Source organism: Coturnix japonica, chromosome 30 (assembly GCF_054131305.1).
Source record: "Coturnix japonica strain WE chromosome 30, WE-NBRP24, whole genome shotgun sequence".
Classification (NCBI taxonomy): Eukaryota; Metazoa; Chordata; class Aves; order Galliformes; family Phasianidae; genus Coturnix; species Coturnix japonica.
The window spans coordinates 5,331,970-5,352,091 of record NC_140692.1 but is presented as its reverse complement, the minus strand read 5'-3'; positions in this window follow the sequence as shown (position 1 = coordinate 5,352,091).

The window sequence follows — 20,122 nt, the reverse complement described above, 5'->3', positions numbered from 1 at the left end:
CTACAGCATGCAAATGCTATGAAAGCAGAAATAACCTGGCATGCTCTGGGTCTGCAAGGCTGCACAGATGGGAGAGGTAGATTGTGTTTTTGCAGTGGAAGTTTCCAGTATTTTCAGTACATAGTGTAGGCCCTAACTGAATGTATAACCCTCTTGTAAAACAGCTGTATAAGTAGTTTTTCCACCAAGAAAGTTGCTGAACAGAATTAAGTTCAGACTGGGGGCATTCTGACATGGGGAGAATTGAGACAAGCACAAGATAAATACAGGGTGGGTAGAGCCCAGCACAGGACAGAATGAATGTACTGACTTTTGGAAACATTGCCCTTCTCTGTCCGCAGAAAAGTACAAGGCAGACCTAAAAACAAGAGGTTGGTAATTGACCTTCTATGGAAATGAATCCTAGCAACAGTCTCGAGGAGTCTGTGAGCCTGAGATGCTCAACCAATGAGAGCCATGAGAGCATCACCTGCAGTGGGTTTAGGGCACAGAACAGAATTGATTTCACTGACTGGTGTGCAGCTTCTCCCTTGCCAATAGGGGATGTGCGTGCAGTATTGCAATAATGAATAAGCACTGCTGCTATCGCTGCCATCTTTGCCTAACTAGAAATCTTTGACTTTGAGAGTTTCTCACACAAGGGGAGAGGGTAAGAAAGTAAAGAGGCACAGAAAACTAAGGGAAACTGCTCTTCTTTATCTTATCAATAAAAATTGATACGATGCTGTTGTGCATTTTTTTTAATTTTATTTTTAATTTTTTGCTAATGTCAGTTAGATTGTTTTAAAATATCCACACACCAAAATCTGACTACCAAGCAAATGTAATGAAAATGAAATGAAGGTGAGTTAGTGGAAAGCACAAGGCCATATTATATTAGGCTCCAGCAAATTTACAGGCAGTCACTGCACGAAGAGGTAGATCTGAGTTGCACATTATATGATTCCCACAAAGATTAAGGAAATCTGAAGCTTTCAATATATTTTTTTAATTCTTTTTTCATTTCATTTTTAAACACCTGACCCAGACCCCAACCCTCACAGGAGCTGTAAAGATAACAGCATTAACCAGCAATGTAACTCTAATCCTAACCCTTACCCTGATTCTAAAATCGTCCCTAACTCCAAATGCAACAACAAAAATGATGCTAGAAGTTTGTAGCAAAAGGAACCTTAACCCTGATCATAATCCAAAAAAAAAATCATTATGGTAACAATAATCTTTACCTTAAGGGTAATATTAATCAGAGCCCAGATGATGCCTGCATCCAATCAGAAGCATGCTTTGCATTATTTAAGAGTTGTATTTTTTCCAATGAACTCTCTCTATTATCACGTTTATAAAGTAACAGAGTCTGTTCTTTTTCTCCTGACGCTGTGCCTTACTCCTGACATCCCCTGGAAATGACCCAGATAGGGCACCATCAAAGTAATGCTAATAGTAATGTCAATCCTAAGGGTATCTCTAGCCTCAGTGTTAATGGGACGCTAACAACAATCCCAACAGCCTTAAACATTCTGGTGGTGTGAAAGAGGTGCTGCCTTGCACATGCTGGGCAGTCCCATTGCCTGTTAAATGCAGGCGGCAGCGTAGAAACATGATGCCCGTGGTCAGAATGCCCTGTGGCAGATCCTGGCACCGGAGAACTGACCGGAGAACCATGAGAGAACTGACAACAAATCACGCGACATCAGAACCGACCCAGTGGTTATTTACAAGCCTTGGGAGACCCAGACAGGATCTCAGAGTGGTGAATGTAGGTACAGAAGTTGTTACTACTCTGTTTTCTTCTAAAAGAAGTGTTTTTTTTTCATCTCAGAAGTTGGGGGGGGGGGGGGGGGGCGGGAAAGGGATATCAATTTAATTACTCATTAATTTATTGACAGACATTCACGTTTGCTACGTTTGGAGAAGTTTTTATTTGTTTGCTGTGGTTTGATTTTTCTTTTTTTCTTTTTTTTTTCCCCCTTCCCTCCTCTTCCATCTTTGTGTTCTTCCCCTATAATCAAATAGAACGGATCCCCAGGGTCTGTCCCGCAGACGTTCTTTCCGTGGTCTCTGCTGCCACCTGCTGGCCAATAAGCGGAACTGCCACTGTTGGGCATTTGGTGCCGCAGGAAGCACAACGCAGAACTGAGTTCTGACCGGTCTACGCAGCAAATCCGCCAATCTTTATTGCGATAAGCCCTCCAGACAAGAGCATAAAGTCTTTGCCTGAGGGCAGGGTTAGTAGTAATGGATGTCAGTTTTGAAATTTCCAGTCCATTCACCATAGCACTTTCTGCCTCCATGTCCCATAACCAGAGCAGCTATGCTGGCATGCTCTCTTGGTTTCTGTCTAAACCACTGTACTATATCCATCGGTTCAGCTGCTGTATTATGGGCAGCAGGGTTTGGGGGGTGGACACTGGTCAGAGCACTCCCACCAGCCTATCCTGCATTTTTTTTATTTTTTTTTTTTCATTTTTGGGTTACAATCAGTCAGATCTCAAATAGATCTAGTCCAAATGGAACCTCAAAATCTGACCTTTTAGTGCCTTCATTTACAGAGTCCATTTTATACAGATTCCCTTGTACAGGGCCCCCATGGTCCTCCAGACAGTTGTTACTGATCTTCCATAGGAGAATGATTGAATTAGGTTTTTTCCCCATCAAAACTGCCACCTGTCTTTCCAATTTTTCAACACTATCATTCAATAGCTGATTTGCATCAGCCTGAGCCTCTTCAGTTATGTTCAGACAGTTCAAGGCCATTAAAAGTGGCCATGCCACCATGAACACAGCTAACTGTCATTCTCAAGTTGTAAGTATGTCTTTGCTAAGACCATGGAAATACTCAGTCAGGTGGGCCAGGGACTCATGGACCCTCCCTCCGTCCCACACAGGGCCCCATTTTTCAGTGACAGAAGCAGTGCTGCATTTTGAGGATCCTAGGAATCCCAGGACATGCCCTGACAAAAGGTCATTCAAAGGGGTAGTCTTTCCCCATCCAAACAACTCCATGATATTCACAGAATCACAGAATTGTAGGGGTTGGAAGGGACCTCCAGAGACCACTGAGTCCAGTCCCCCTGCCAAAGCAGGTTCCCTACACCACGTTGCACAGCTCAGCATCCAGGCAGGTCTTGAATATCTCCAGAGAAGGAGATTCCACAACCACCCTAGGCAGCCTGTTCCAGTGCTCTGTCACTCTCACCATAAAGAAGTTATTGCACACATTAGTGCAGAATTTCCTATGGTCCAGTTTCTGTCTGTTTCCCCTTGTCCCTCCTCCACACACTGCTGAAAAGAGTCTGGCCTCACCTCTTTGCCCCCCACACCTCAAATATTTATAGACCTGGATCAGGTCCCCTCTCAGCCTTCTTTTCTCAAGGCTAAACAGACCCAGTTCCCTAAGTCTCTCCTCATAGGGGAGATGCTCCAGGCCCTTCACCATCTTTGTGGTCCTCCACTGGACTCTTTCCAAGAGATCCCTGTCTTTTTTGTACTGGGGAGCCCAGAACTGGACACAATATTCCAGATGAGGCCTCACCAGGGCAGAGTAGAGGGGGAGGATCACCTCCTTCGACCTGCTGGACACGCTCTTTTTAATGCACCCCAGGATGCCATTGGCTTTTTTGGCTACAAGGGCACACTGCTGGCTCATGGTCAATCTGTCGTCCACCAGGACGCCCAGATCCCTCTCAGCAGAGCTCCTCTCCAGCAGCTCTTCCCCCAGCCTGTACCGGTGCATGCAATTATTTCTACCCAGGTGCAAGACTCTACACTTGCTTTTGTTAAACCTCATCCGGTGTCTTACTGCCCAGCTCTCCAGCCTGTCCAGGTCTCGCTGAATGGCAGCACAGCCTTCAGGCGTGTCAGCCAATCCTCCCAACTTCGTGTCATCAGCAAACTTGCTGAGGGTGGTCACTATCCCCTCATCAAGGTCGTTGATGAAGATGTTGAACAAGACCGGACCCAGCACAGACCCCTGGGGGACGCCGCTAGTTACAGCCCTGCAGCCAGACACTGCACCGCCAACGACAACACTCTGCACTCTGCCAGTCAGCCAGTTCTCGACCCACTTCACTGTCCAATCACCTATCCCATACTTCCTCAGCTTTGGTATAAGTATGTCATGGGAGACTGTATCAATTATAGAGGTTATAGAGTTCAATTCCTGTAGTCAGTTTGGCGGCCCAGGTGGGACCAGCTCTGTTCGCTGCAGGACCAGCTGAGAGGGAGACACTTTTGGCGCACCCTGAGATTTCTCTGAAGGACTCCCTTCCTCACCTGATCACTGCAGGGACAGACAAGGACCACCCATAGGTGGACCAGGTACGTGTATGGTAAGTGGAGCCCATATGTCTTGAGGAGACATCCTACACAGTTTACAGCCATAAGTGCTGCTCCCAGGGAGGTGAGCTCATGGCTTTGGTTGCCAGCTGGGTAGGAAGACTCCTTGGGTGAGTTCCTATGAAAGGGAACTGTATGTCATATGAATGGAAACAAGAACAAGTACTCTCTCCCAGGTAGTTGACAATAGGAGGGACCTAGGTTGGTCTCTCCTACGGGTATGGGATATAGTGGATAGCCTGTCAAATGGTAGCCTGGGTTCTCCAAGTTGTAATCACGGGGGTTATAGGTTGTATGTTCAATATTATCATCTGCTTTAAGTGTTTGGTACCGTGTGTCAAGCCGACTCTGGGAAAAACATTAACGTTTGCAACTGGTCGACCAGAGTATGAGTGTTATTAAGATTCCAGCTAGAAAACGTTGTCAGCATTGTGTAGTATGAATAAACCATGGTTTTTGATCTAAATGTCAGAGTGAGTGTGGTGTGAGTGAGACACAGAACAGCTGCAGGGTGAGTGCCGAGTCCCGATCCATGTTTCCTTCCTCCTGTGAGGGAAATGGCCAGACACGGACAAAGTGAAAGACTGTGTTGTCTGTCCACTCATATGTACTTTCTGCTTGTATGTAAGAAGACAGGAGTTTGTACTCTGTAGATTAGTAAGATTGTCCTGAGGAGAGGTGTACATTCCACCCGACCAATGAGTGTCAACCCATTTATGTAATACTATGTACTGCTTGCGAGGAAGTGTGTGAGGGAGGTGGTTCAATCAGTGCTGGTTCTGTGGCACAGTGTTTATAACTGAAGAATACAGACTGTATTAAGGGAGTTTATGTGAACTGAAGAACTGTACGTTTTGACAAACTGTTTTGATGGTATAAGAAAGTGTAATTGTTAATGATATATGGAAGTGTACTTGAGGGAATGTGGAAGTGTATCTGAGCATACAAACAGAGGAAGCATTTACAGAAGAAAAAAGGTTAAAGTGAGTTTACCTGCACTGACATGAGAGCAACACCCTGAACCTCTGCCCTGTGAGCTGAGCAGAGCAGACCAGAGACACAGTCCTCATGTATCAGGTAGTGTTATTCTGCTTACCAAATGAATGAGTTCACTACAGAAGAGGCAAATCTTCCCCTCTGCTCCATTTGTGGCATACTCTGGAGTTCAAGACATTGCAAAGCTATGGCACATCTGCTTTCTTTCAATGATGAAAACTTAGTGTGCTCTGGGCTCTCATTTCAATTGCATCTAAAGAAGTCTAGGGTCATGCCAGCTGACAGGAAGCTGGCAAATGTTGTCTCATTGTAAGGAAGAGCAAGAAAGATGACATGGGCAATTATGGACCTGTCAGTCCAGAGCCTGGTAAAATTATGGAGAAAATGATGGTGGGAGTTATGGAAAAACAGCTGAAGGACAATTCTGTCATTGGTTGCAGCCAACACAAGTTTGTGAGGCCAAGGTCCTGTTTAATTTAAGCTCATTCTGTGACACAGTTATCCGTTTAGTTGACCAAGGGAAGCCAGTTGATGTAATCCTTGAGGATTTCAGTGGAGATTTTGATACTGTTTCTCACAACAACCTTCTGGACAGAATGTTCTGCATATGGCTAGACAGAAACACAATGTGGTGGGTGAGCAGTTGGCCAGTAGGTCAGTCCCAAAGGATTATAGTCAGTTTTTTCCATCAGGCTGGTAGATGGTCACTGTCGGGGTCCCCAGGGTTCCATTTTGGGGCCACTTTCCTTTCATGTTTATGCAGATGACTTGAATGCAGGACTAGAAGATGTTCTGAGCAAGTTTGCTGATGAGACCAGATGAGGAGGTGCTGTTGCCTCCACTGAGGGTGGAGAGGACTTGCAGAGAGATGTGGACAAGTCAGAGAAGTGGGTACCAGTTGGTACTAAGCACCAAGTGCATAACGTATATCAAGAACAAGTGCCTGATTGTGCACCGCAGAACATAAAGGACTTCAAACTCTGGGAGAATGTGCAAACGAGGGCACTGGAACTGAGAGATCTGAAGTTCAGAGTTTCACAGGGATTGACTGCTTGTTCAGACTGGGCCCTTCTCACATCCCTTCTCACATCCTGCAATGAAACATAGGTCTCATATGGGACATGAACCTCACAGCGTCCTTGCACCACATGTAGAGCCTGGGATCTTCTGTCCCCATGTCTTTCATTTAACATCATACGGACCTCCAACCCATTGCCCCAGGAAATGCCAGGAGCCAACATGAGAGACAGGATCTCTCTACCACTGGTCTTGCAATCAGGGCTTGACCTGTCTGCTTCGTAAGGCAAAGGAGAGGTTTCTTAGCATGCCAGTGCCTTTGCCTGCCTGTAGTCATGGCTTCCAGTTATCTTCTCTAACAAGTCCCTTGGGAAGCTTACTTGGTAATGGCCCTCAGTGGGCCCATTAATACTCCAAGAAACTTCACTGTTACTTCCGACTTTGTCTTGTTGAGCACTTTGTGCAAACTTCTCTCTGCACTAGAGGCTGATGAACTCAGCATCAAATGCACCCTGGGGCCCATTATAACCTAAAGAATCTCCTGTGCCTTATGCCATCTTGTTATCTTCTTCAGGTTATCAGAACTTGTTCAGCAAAAAGGAGGGATATCTGGAGAGAGCTTAAAGAATCCAGTATAAATTTATTGTCTATTTATTTATAGTTGGGTTTAAAGAAGACATTAAAGCAGCACTGTGCAACTGATACCAATCCAGGATGTCCCAATGAGTTCTGTACTGTTACTGTGTTGACAAAGGTCCTTCTCAACCTCCCCACCCAATTTCTGCTCACAATGGACCTATGGGACTTGCATCACTTTTCTTCACATCACTCTTCTCCTCTGCATTCATCCGCTCAGTGTTAAAACTGCTTTGCACCAACTCCCACTGGCTTTCCTCAGAGAACCAGCTACACATGGAAAAGGAAAGATTTCTCTTTTTTATCTGGCCAGCAAATGGAAAGAAAGGTGATGCAATTGAATGAACAGTAAAACACAGTGATCAACTGCATGCCATGTTCAAGCGGCATCTATTGAAGTTTGTCTTTCATATGGAATATTTTTAAAAGAAATGATTTATTCTGAGGTAGGATAGGATAGATTGAATCACAGTGAAGTAGTTGACAACAGAGGCCATCAGACTCTGAGAGATGGAGCAAATTCCAGTAATCTTCCTGGGATAGATCAGCCAGGTAGTTGAGAGGTATCAACTTAAAACTGATCAGGACTTGTGAGTATTTCACACATTGAGATGGGTTAACACATTCTCATTGATTTATATCTTTGTCTCCAACTCTGTTTTTCACTTTTACTGACATTAATGAACATCTTTCAGACTTCGTGCCTTAATAAAAAAGAGACAGTGATTGAGAAAAAGAAAAAGTATAAGAAGAAAAAGAAAAAGAATAGATAGGAAGGGATAGATCAAATCACAGTGAAGGAGTTGACAACACATTCCATCAGACTTTGGGGAGATGGAACAAATTCCAGTAATCCCCCTGAAAGTCAGAAATCAGACAGATAATTGGGAGGTATCTGACTGAACAAAGAGCAAGGGATGGAGAAATCTGGAGGGCAGTGGGAGTAGTGTGTGCCCAAATGGCCTGCTGAAAACATGCCCTTAACCATGGCCATTTCTTTAGGAGAGCTGAAAAAACTTGGAGGATGAGGCACATCAAATAGGCAGCAGGGAAGAATAGTGCTGGGCACCAGGCTACAGTCACAGGGCATTGGCACTGGCACCGCTGTCTGTGTCTCTGAACCTGAAGGCATTTGTGTCCAGCGAACACAGTTCTGGAAAACATTGTAGTTTCAGTAAAAGAAAAAAAAAGACATCAAATCACCTCAAAGATTCATATTTACAACTTAAAATGGAACAAGACTCATGAGAATTTTTCATGTTGAGAAGGGTTAACACATTTTCATTGATTTCCATCTTTGTCTTCAATTATTTGTTTCAGTTTTATTGACATTTATGATCAACTATTAAGCTTACAGCCTCAAAATAAATAAATAAATTAAAAGAGATACATTTGCATCTTGCACATGGCCTGATGCCCCTTTCACCTTCACAGTTCCCACAAGTCCTTCCATGCCGGAGAGTATGAGATCCAGCAGAGCACCTCTCCTCTTTGGTTCCTCCACTGCTTGGTCAAGAAGCTGCCATCTGTGCTCTCCATGGATCTGCTGGATGCCACATGCCCTGCTGTGCTGTCCCTGCCACAGATAATGGAGTGACAAAGGCCACCAAATGGGACAAGGGACAGACAACATCAGATTCCCATCTGTCTGCAGAGGGCACCTTCCATTTACTCTCCCTGATCAGGAAGACAGGAAAAGACACTGATGGTCTCCTCTGTTTGCCATTTCCATTAGCTCTGACCTGTCTGCTCTTCCATCCCCAGGCAGAGCTCAGTGCACTCTCACAGAGGGCAGTCGCCCTTCTTTGTCTCCTCGCCCATCCATCCTAAAGACTCGGTATCCCCATTGTGCTACAGTGCAGTTGTGGAAACCATTAAACTGTGTCCCCATGGTCCAAACAGGAGCTCAGGCCTGCAGCTCTACCAAGATTTCTAGCTTCTTGTGTGTTGGTGTTTGCATTAGTGCAAAAGCACAGAAGTAAATATCCTAATTGAAAAGCATCACTGGACATTGCCTGACTGGATAGCTCATCTATAGAATCAGTGTGCAGAAGGTGGCACACAAACATTAGACCGATCGTGGGTCTTGGAGGTGACGTAGCAGCACGGACACACCATGGGCATGGCTTTCCTGAAGGCCCTGTGCTGCTCTTGTAGCTGTGAGTGAATTCACCGGACAGCCGGTGCTATCCCCTCTCTGGCCCTCGGCTGATGCCCAGGAAGGAGGTGTCTATCTCAGGGATATCCCACACGGTTTACAAGCACTTGCAAACATAAGGAGCAGCCCAGGCACCTTGGGCATCACCCAGTGTCTGTGTGTGAGCTGCTGCCTCCCAGCTGAAGGACCGAGGACTCAGAGCAGGAGCTCACATGCAGGCAACTCCTTGTGCACTTCTGAACTGAACCAGAGGAATCCCAGCTCCTGTGGTTCTGTGGGGAGCCGAATCCCATTTCAGCTCCAGGATTTCTGTCAAGGGATGAGACTCCTGCGCTGCCTCAGCTGGATCACTGCCCTGCACAGGGAAAGTCCAAACCTCGCCTTCCTTGTCTGGTTGCCCTTATTGTTTCATCAAACGATCTCTGGGAGCACTCCCCATATGTCTCCAATCAGTCACTGACCACTGGACATGTGGTGGTTAATTGAGTGGATTTCAAAGCACAGTCATGATGCTGTTGTCTTTCAGGAGCTGTTGGCCATGAGGACCCAGGGACATGTCAGGGGAAATGAGTGGGAAGGATAAAAATGACATAATCTGCTGCTTGCTTGTCCAGGTTCCTGGGACACAGGGAGCTCATAAAAGTGGGCAGAGCTGCAGAGAGACAGCTGTGCCCAGGAGCAAATCTCGTGCACAGCACAGCCTGCAGGTGACAGAAGGAGAGGAGAGAAATTGGAGAGAGCTTGCAGGATGTGTGTGGTGTGAGCGGGCTGTGAACTCACTGCAGGAGCATTGCTCACAGACCATGACAAGGTAAGTCTCACAGCTGACCATGAGCTGCTTTTAATTAAGGGGTAACTATAACTGGGACATCCCATAGGAGATCTGACTGCAGGCACTGCATGTTTCTTTACTGTGGAAAAAGCTTTCTGCTCCAGCTGAGACGGGTGCCCAGGGCTGTCCTGCAGAGCAGGGTCCCTGCTGTGCCCCAGGGGCTGTGTGCCGGGTATGGGACTCTGCCGCCTGCCAGGCTCAGCCCTCAGCCTGCCCGGGGAGCTGCCCAGGGCGCTGCGGGGAGACGTGTGGGGTAAGGGGCCCTAGGCAGGGTTTGTGCTGCCACAGCTGCTGCCTGGGGCAGGGGATCACAGCTCCACTGCACAACTGAATGTTTCTGAGGGCACTTTGCAAGAGGAGAGCCAAGGCAGGGGGTTTCCATTTCCTGTTCTGAGGCAAAGAGGTTTGGAGTCAGAAATCTAAAAGGGGCAATAAGAGTTCTGAGAATTTTTCATCAATCAATTGCTTGTTTTGTGAACACTCACACATGATGTGCTTTCAGTCTCCCCTTTCTCGAAGGATGGAATTATCTTCATTTTCTGTAGGCATGAATAATTCACTTATCCTACAAACAGGCAGCATTTTCTAACTGAAACTGAATGCCACAGAAGCTCGGGTAGGGGGCTCTAAGAGCACTTGGGGTAAATATATGAGACATGAAACAGATGAAAATATCCAGGGAGAAGGGATAAGAAAATAAGAGGAAGGTTAGAGCTCCATATGCTGCTTCTGCTTAAGGAATGCTGATCTACATGAAATTAAATGCAAGTAATGGTGCTAAATGTACACTGTTGTAGGAGAATTAAAACATTTCATAGTATAGCAGGAGTAGTGCCTCTGAGAATGGTCTGGACTTGTCATTATCTTCTGCACTCTGAGCAGGACTCCAAGCCCAACAACAGCAGATGCCCAACAGCAGCTCCATCAGTGAGTTCCTCCTGCTGCCGTTGGCAGACACGCGGCAGCTGCAGCTCCTGCACTTCTGGCTCTTCCTGGGCATCTACCTGGCTGCCCTCCTGGGCAACGGCCTCATCAGCACAGCCGTAGCCTGCGACCGCCGCCTGCACACCCCCATGTACTTCTTCCTCCTCAACCTGGCCCTCCTCGACCTGGGCAGCATCTCCACCACTCTCCCCAAAGCCATGCCCAACGCCCTCTGGGACAACAGGGCCATCTCCTACACAGGATGTGCTGCACAGCTCTTTTTCTTTACCTTCTTCATGTCAGCAGAGTATTCCCTTCTCACCATCATCTCCTATGACCGCTATGTTGCCATCTGCAAGCCCCTGCACTACGGGACCTTGATGGACAGCAGAGCTTGTGCCACCATGGCAGCAGCTGCCTGGGGCACTGGGGTTCTCTATTCCCTGCTGCACACTGCCAGTACGTTTTCACTGCCTCTCTGCCAAGGCAATGTTGTCAACCAGTTTTTCTGTGAAATTCCCCAGATCCTCAAGCTCTCCTGCTCAGAATCAAATCTCAGGGAAGTTGTGTTTCTCATTTTTACTATCAGTTTAGACGTAGGCTGCTATGTTTTCATAGTTGTGTCCTATGTGCAGATCTTCGTGGCTGTGCTGAGGATGCCCTCTGAGCAGGGACGGCACAAAGCCTTCTCCACGTGCCTCCCTCACCTGGCCGTGGTCTCCCTGTTTCTCAGCACTGGTGCTTTTGCCTACCTGAAGCCCCCCTCCATTCCCTCCCCACTCCTGGATCTGACAGTGGCACTTCTGTACTCAGTGGTTCCTCCAACACTGAACCCTATTATCTACAGCATGAGGAACAGGGAGATCAAGCACGCTCTCAGGAAGGTGTTGCAATACTCACTATTCCCGCTTCAATAAAGTGCACATCTTCATCGCATGATTCCCAGTGATGGTTCTTCATCTTTTATGCATCTTTGATTGATTGATTATGTGAGATATAGCAACGTGCAAAAAAATGTTATTGAACTTATAAATAAAAATTTGTTTCACTTCTTTCACACCTACTATCCATTTTCTCACTCCAAGAGCTCATGTAAACATGGAACCAAATTCCCCGAATAGGTTAAGAGATAAATAAATAGCATTCAAAATACGCTTTTCCTTAGCTCTTCTCTTATCCAACTTTGTCTGGATTTGGGGAAGGTACAGCCACAGATAGAAGCACAACTAGTTCTTTTCATTCCTCCTCTCTTTACACTGATACAGTGCACAGAGGATTCGAGTCCTCTCATTTCTACAGGCCTGAAGGTCTTGTGTGTCTCACAGCAGTCCCGTCGTCTCTACAGCAGCACTCAGTGGTTTGCTTAATTTTCTTATCTCAATACTTGGAACAGCTACAGGACCTGTAGCATAAGTGACCGCAGAGCTCCTTATGAGGGGTGGAGTGACAGTGGGATCTGTCCAGAGCTTGGAGCAACTGCAGGATGTGTAGCAAAAACTTGGAGCTATTGCAGGGACTGTGCCAGGAGTTGCAGAGGCTGCAGCAATGTCAGCAGATCCAGCTCTCTTCCCCTTGAAGATGCTGAATAGTGTTGAACACAGCTCAGTAGGTGTGGGCCAGGCCCTGGCACACTGCAGTCATTTGGGCCTTTTTAGGATTACCAGTGCCACAGCAGACCTGTCTCCAATATTCTACCAGTTTCTCAGGATCCTGCAGTTGCTCGGAGATGAAGTTCCAAAGCCCTGGGGGTGCCCACCACTCCAGGCAGCTGCCCAGACTGTCCCACACCCCCTGCCATGCAGAGCCTTCTCACCTTGGGGCAGATCTCTCACTGATATTCCTGAATAATTGTTTAACCTCAATCCTAGAATCATAGAATCACCAAGGCTGGAAAAGGCCTGAAAGATCATCCAATCCAACCGTTCACCTATTACCAATAGCTCCCACTTAACCATGTCCCTCAACACAATATCCAGTCTCTCCTTGAATACCCCTGGTCTCCCAGAGACGACAGTGTAAAATGTGTAATTCCTAATCATACCAACAATATTACTTCCAAAACCCAAAGATGTCCAAAGAGCTGAATGTGCACAAAACTTCACTTTGCCAATTTTATCGTGGTACAAACCAAGGTCAAACAGCATAGCAAAATAAATACCCTAATCCAGCATCCAGAGTTGACAAATGATGCAGCAGGGAAAACAAGCAGCAAGCAAGGAGCTGTGAAATGCAGCTTCATGAGAAGACTCAGCAAGCTTCACAAATAGGGAAACTATCAGCACCATGGCCTGCACATCTCCAACTCCCACAAAGCCCTGTCCACTCTGGACAGATGTGCTGTTACCACAACCCTTGGAGCCTCACATCAGGCACCAAAATGACTGTGGTTGTTGAACCCAACATGTGGCTCAGCAGCTCACAGTGCTTTGTGCACTGCCCCATTCCCAGTGGGATGGGGATGAGAACTGGGAAAAAGAGTACAACTTCTGGGTTGTAACAAAGCAGTTTACTAAGAGAGATAAAAGGAGAGGAGTAATAGTAATCACTATATATCCGTTGATATAGAATCGTATGTAACAACTGATGCACAAGCACTTGCTCAGCACCACCAGACTGATGCTCAGCTGGGCCCTGAGCAGTGAAGAGACTGAGATGAACTCCCACCCCTTTCAATACAATTTCTGCTTGCTGTCAGCTGATAGAGAACGTCCCTTTGGCCACTATCAGTCAGCTGTCCTCACTCTGTTCCCTCCCAGCTCCATGTGCCCTCCACTGACCATGGCCTTGGCTCTGTACAACACTGCTTAGCAGCAGCTGTAAACATCAGAGTGTTATCAATGGTTTTCTCCTAGAACCAAAACACTGCACCACAGCAGACAGTCTGAAGAAAACAATTCCATCCCAGCTGTAACTCAGATTCCTGCCTGTCCCCTCTTCTTGTTCTTCCTGATCAGGAAGCAAGGAACAGAATCTGCCACTCTCCTCTCTGAGCCCTTTCCATCAGTTCTCAGCTGGCTCCTCTGCCATCCCCAGGCAGAGCTCAGTGCCCTCTCATGGATGGCAGCAGCCTTTTCTCTTCTTCCTTGCCCATCCGTCATGCAGAATCTGTACCCCATTTGCTACAGTACAGAGCTGAGAATCAACCCACCGTGTCTCTGTGAACCAAACAAGACCCTAGGCCTGCAAAGGCACAGAGATTTGGAGTTCGCTGAGTGAATGTTTGTGGTCCTCTCATTAGTGTAAGGATTCTTCAGAAAGCATCCCCTTCCAGAAGCATGCTTTGATTTAGCCTGTCTGGGTCTTGCATCTACACTGTGGTACTGATGTTCAGGGCCTCGCTCAGAATCAGCAGCCTGCATGAAAGGAAAAGCTCTGTGGTTTTCTCTTGATTTGTCCCGTTTATTTCCCATGCTACCCGCACTGGTCTACAGGCACTTTAGGGCAGCAGTAGGTTGGGGTTACCCCCAGAGGGTACACAGTAAGATTTAGGACGGGGTATTGGCAACAAGACTTTCTCTGAGGAATCCTCACACAATCCTATAGAACAACTCAGAGGCTTTCCATTCAATCTCCAACAGCAACAATATCCCTCAGCCCTTCTCTGTCACATCCAATTCCCCACCCTTCCCCATTTGGACCTGGTTTAAAGCCCTATAATCAATCAGTGCAGGAGCATTTCAGATGGGGTCATGGAGGAGGCAGACTGCCATTCTTGGGGTGGCCATTTTCCCAGGAGGGCATGGTGGGAGGGCTTTGTCCCATCTGGTTCCACCAACACTTGCATCCACCCAGCAGAAGGCTGTGCCCTCTGTGTCCCACTTGAACTCTGCATGGAGCTTACAGTTGGCAGTGACATGGCTGAGAAGCTCTGGGCATGGATTAAGGGACAGGGAATTAATGTGCCTTCCTAACTTCCTCCCTGCATGCCTTAGCAACTTCCTTGTAATCTCCCCAAGTACCCAGCCCCTTCTTCCAGAGGACGGAGATTCTCTTTTTCTTCCTGAGTCTCAATAGTTTTTCCCAGTTCATCTGCACTGGTCTTCTTCCCCTATGGCTCACCTTATGGCATTCAGGGACAGCCTGATCTCGTGCCTTTAAGATTTCCATCTTGAGGAGTGTCCAGGCTTCCTGGACCCCTTTACCCATAAGGAGCGACTCCCAAGGGACCTGTGCTACAAGTGTCCTGAACAGGTCAAAGTCCGCCCTCTAGAAGTTCAGGATAGTAGTTTTGCTAGTCACCCTTCTGACATCTCCAAGAATAGAGGATTCTACCATTTCATGGCCACTCTGCCCAAGACAGTCCCCAACCTTCTCAACTCCTACCAGTCCTTCACTGTTAGTGAAGAGCAGGTCTAGCAAGGAACCACCCCTGGTAGGATTTCATACCAGCTGTGTAAGGAAGCTGTCTTGCATGCAATCTATAAACCTCTTGGACTGATTCCTCTGCTATTTATTATATTCCCAGCATATATCAGAGAAGTTGTAGTCTCCCAAGAAAATGAGTGCTGGCAATCTTACGACTTCAGTAAGCTGCTCATAGAATGCCTCACCCATCAATTAGGCGGTCTATAAGAAACCTTTAGCAAGATGTCACACTTACAGTCCTTTCCCCCGATCCTTACAAACATGCACTTCATTCTGAAGCCCAAGCTCTTCAACATCAAAACTCTCTTTAATATAAAGGGCCACACCACCACCCTTCCTTCCTCCTCTATCCCTTCTGAAGAGCTTGTAACCATCCATCACAGCACTCCAGTCATGGCAGTGGTCCCACCATGGGTCGGTAATAGCAACTAGGTCATGGTTTGTCAGATGCACAGTTGCTTCCAGCTCCTCTTGCTTGTTGACCAAGCTGCGTGCGTTGGTGTAGACGCACTTCAGCTGAGGCATCTGCCTCTCTCCCAGCTCAAACAGCATTTCCCTAGGCTTATCTCTGGTAAGCCCTGTTTTGTCCACTCCCCCATCGTAGCTAGTTTAAAGCTCTTTCGATAAGCCCCGCTACCATCTATGCTAGGATTCACTTCCCCCTTTGAGACAGTTGGGTTCCATTCATGGATAACAGACCATGGGCCAAGTAAACTGTCCTGTGATCAAAGAACTCAAAGTTTCTGGCTCAGTACCAACCTCTGAGACAATTGTTCATTGCTTTGCTTTCCAAGCCTGCTCTGTGTCCCTCACTGCCACTGAAGGTATAGAACAAAAAATCACTTGATCTCCCACTTTGTGAACTAAATGGCCTAAATTCCTGAAATCTCTTTTTATAGTTTGTAGTCTTATCTAAGAAATTTCATCACTGCCCACCTAAACTATGAGTAGTGGAAAATAATCAGTGGACCTAACCAGCATTGGGAGTTTCCTCATTATGTCCCTGACCTGAAACCAAGAAGGCAGCAGACTTACTGACAACTGGGGTCCAGTCTGCAAATGGGGCCCTCTATTCCTCTGAGAAGGGAGTCACCCACCACGGCCACCCTTCTTTCTTTCATGGCAGAGGAAGTCACAAGGCTTGGTAGTGACTGCCTTGCATTAGGTTTCCTCCTAGGCAGATCCTCCATTGCCTCCCCATTCTTATCTCCTTCAGATTTCAGAGTGTCAAACCTGTTGCTTAGATGGATCAGGGGTCGAGGGCTAGGCAGGCATGGGGGGGCTCCTGTGATGTTGAGTTGGGACTCTCTTCCAACCCTTCTCATCAGTCAGGTCTGTCTGACTGTGACAGGGCAGGGAGTCAACCACTTTTCTGGGGGTATCTGCCTGGCAGCCTTCCCTCGGGGATGCCAGCAAGTCACTCCACCAGCCCATCTCCCGATCACACTCCCTGATGGTAAACTGTGAGTAAAACCTTGAGTAAAGTGAGAGTTCACCTAGACAAAAGTATGAGTAGAAACATGGCTGACGTGAGGGTAAACCCAGAGTAAACCCAGGATCCCATCCATTGGGCATGCACAGCCTCTGAGGGCAACTTTTTCCAGTGTTGCTGTGTAAAAATATAGGTTCCTCACATCTAACCTATGTCTCCCCTTTTTAATTTAAATCCGTTTCCATTTGTCCTGTTATCAACAGACCATCCCATCCTTATTCTAGCGTTAGGCATCTCATCCTCAGATGGAAACTCTGGGGCTGAATTGGGATGAGTTTTTCAAAGAACCACAGGAGCTACAAGTTCACCTAGCTGAGTTCAGATGTGCACAGTGAGGTGTCTGTGTGTGAGTCCCTCATCTGAATCCTTGGTTTTTATTCCACAGGGACTGCACTACTCATACACAGTCTCTCAGTGATGCCCAAGATGCCTTGGGTGATCCTAGTTTTGTGCTAGTGCTTGTAAACTGTGACGGAAAATCTATGAGATAGACACCTCCTTCTGGAGCATCAGCTGAGGGCCAGAAGGGAGGTATTCTTGGCCATCCTAAATACCACCTCAGCCACGTGCTTAGGGCACCCATTGTGTCTTTTGCACCTGACCCCATGGAGTATGTAGTGATATTCAGCTTATCAAAAGGATGAGCTCAGAACAGAAGAGGCAGATCTTCCTCTCTGCTCCATCTGTGGCATAGTCTGGATTTCAAGGCATTGCAAAGCTATGGCACATCTACGTTCTTGCACTGATGACACTTTAGCATGCTCTGGGCTCGCATTTCAATGGCATCTAATAAATCTAGGGTCATACCTGTTGACAGGAAGCTGGCAAATGTTGTCTCATTGTAAGGAAGAGCAAGAAAGATGACACGGGCAACTATGGACCTGTCAGTCTCACTACAGTGCTTGGTAAAATTATGGAGAAAATGATGGTGGGAGTTATGGAAAAACAACTGAAGGACAGGTCACAGACAACACAAGATACAGAGGGGAAGGTCCTATTTCATTTCAGGTCTTTTTATGACACCTTTATCCATTGAGCTGAACAAGGGAAGGCAGTTGATGTAATCCTTGAGGATTTCAGTAGAGCTTTTGATACTATTTCTCCAGCACCCTTCTGGACAGAAATTCCTGCATACAGCTAGACAGAAACAGAACGTGGTGTGTTGTAATACAAGAAGAATTTTACAGAGCAGCAGCCATGGATTGAGATAAGGAGTTCACAGAGCAGCCGCTGCGGAGCAGGATAAACAGCATGAGAACAAAGGACATCTCTAGGAAAAGAATGAATGGCTCGTGGCTTTGAAGGGGGGTTATAGGGTTGTTATTGCAGTAGCTTTCCTCCAATTAGCGTGTGTGATTTTTGGACACCCTTGTCTGTCTCCTATAAAAGTCTGGCTTTCGGGCAATAAATTGATGCAGCTATATGTAACTATTTTGGTGTTTCTCTGTTTGACCCAGCACGCTGACATTTTGCCTTTCAGGTTCACCAGCAGTGGTGGGTGAGCAGTTGGCCAGTAGTTCTGTCCCAAAGGATTATAGTCAGTGGGTTCCATTGGGCTGGTAGATGGTCACTGTCAGAGCTCCCCAGGGTTCCATTTTAGGGCCACTTTCCTTTCATGTTTATGCAGATGACTTGCATGCAGGACTAGAAGATGTTCTGAGCAAGTTTGCTGATGAGACCAGATGAGGAGGTGTTGTTGCCTCCACTTAGGGTGGAGAGGACTTGCAGAGAGATGTGGACAAGTCAGAGAAGTGGGTACCAGTTGGTACTAAGCACCAAGTGCATAAAGTATAACAAGAACAAGTGCCTGATTGTGCACCTGGGTATGGGCAACCCTGGACATAAACACTGTCTGTATATTGGACACATGAGAGACGTCTGACTGAAAAGGATTGGGGGTCCTGCTCAACATAAAATTTTAAGTGAGTCAGCAGTGTGCCCAGCCAGCCAAGAAGGCCAACAGTCCCCTAAAGTGCATCAAGCAATTTATTGCCAGCTGGGTGGGAGAAAGGTTTGTCCCTCTTTGCTCTGCATTGCTACTGCCTCACCTGGAGCACTGGGTGCACTTCTGGGCAATGCAGAACATAAAGAACATCAAACTATGGGAGAGTGTGCACAGGAGGGCACTGGAACTGAGAGATCTGAAGTTCAGAGTTTCACTGGGATTGACTGCTTGTTCAGACTGGGCCCTTCTCACACCCCACATCCTGTGATGAGACACAGGGCACATGTGGGATATGAACTTTAACAGCATCCTTGCACCACATGCAAATGCTTTTCCCAGTGCTTCAGTGTTCCACCACCCATTGCTTTCAACATAGTTTTCAACACCCCATTGTATCTTTTAATTTTACCAGAAGCTGGTGCATGGTAGGGGATATGATAAATCCACTCAATGCCATGAACTTTGGCCCAAGTATTTATTAAGGGAATTTTTGAAATGTGTCCCATTATGAGACTCAGTTCTTTCTGAGGTGTCATGTCTCTATAGGACTTGTTTCTAACAACCCAATATTGTGTTTCTGGCAGTAGCATGGGGTACTGCGTATGTTTCAAGCCACCCAGTGGTTGCTTCCACCATGGTAAGCACAAAACGCTTATCATTATGAGATCCTGGCAAGGTGACATCATTCACCTGTCACTCCTCCCCATATTTATACTTTTGCCTTGGCCTTCCCCCCAGAGAGGCTTCATATTCTTGGCTTGTTTAATTATGGCACATGATTCACAGTCATGAATAACCAGTGCAATAGCATCCATAGTTAAGTCCACCCCTCAGTCCCTAGCCCAATTATATGTTATGTCCATTCCTTGATGGCCTGAGGTCTCATGGAACCATCAAGCTTGAAATAATTCACTCTTGTTCTGCCAGTCCAAGTCTATTTGAGCCACCTCAATTCTGGCAGCTCGACCTACCTGATGGTTGTTTTGTTGTTCTGCAATAGCCCGACTCTTGGGCAAGTGTGCATCCACGTGACACACCTTTACAATCATATCTTTTTTTTGAGCAGTTATGTTTTTCTACAGTTCAGCAGCCCAAATAGGTTTACACCTCCGTTGCCAGTTATTTTGTTCCCACTGCTGTAACAACCCCCATAAGGCATTTGCCACCATCCATGAGTCAGTATAAAGATAAAGCATTGGCCACCTCTCCCGTTCAGCCACATCTAAGGTCAGCTGGACAGCTTTTACCTCTGCAAACTGACTTGATTCTCCTTTACCTTCAGTGGCCTCTGCGACCTGTCGTGTGGGGCTCCAAACAGCAGCTTTCCATCTCCGATGCTTCCCTACAATATGAAATGATCCATCAGTGAAAAGAGCATATTTCTTTTCATTTTCTGGTAGTTTGATGTATGGTGGGGCCGCT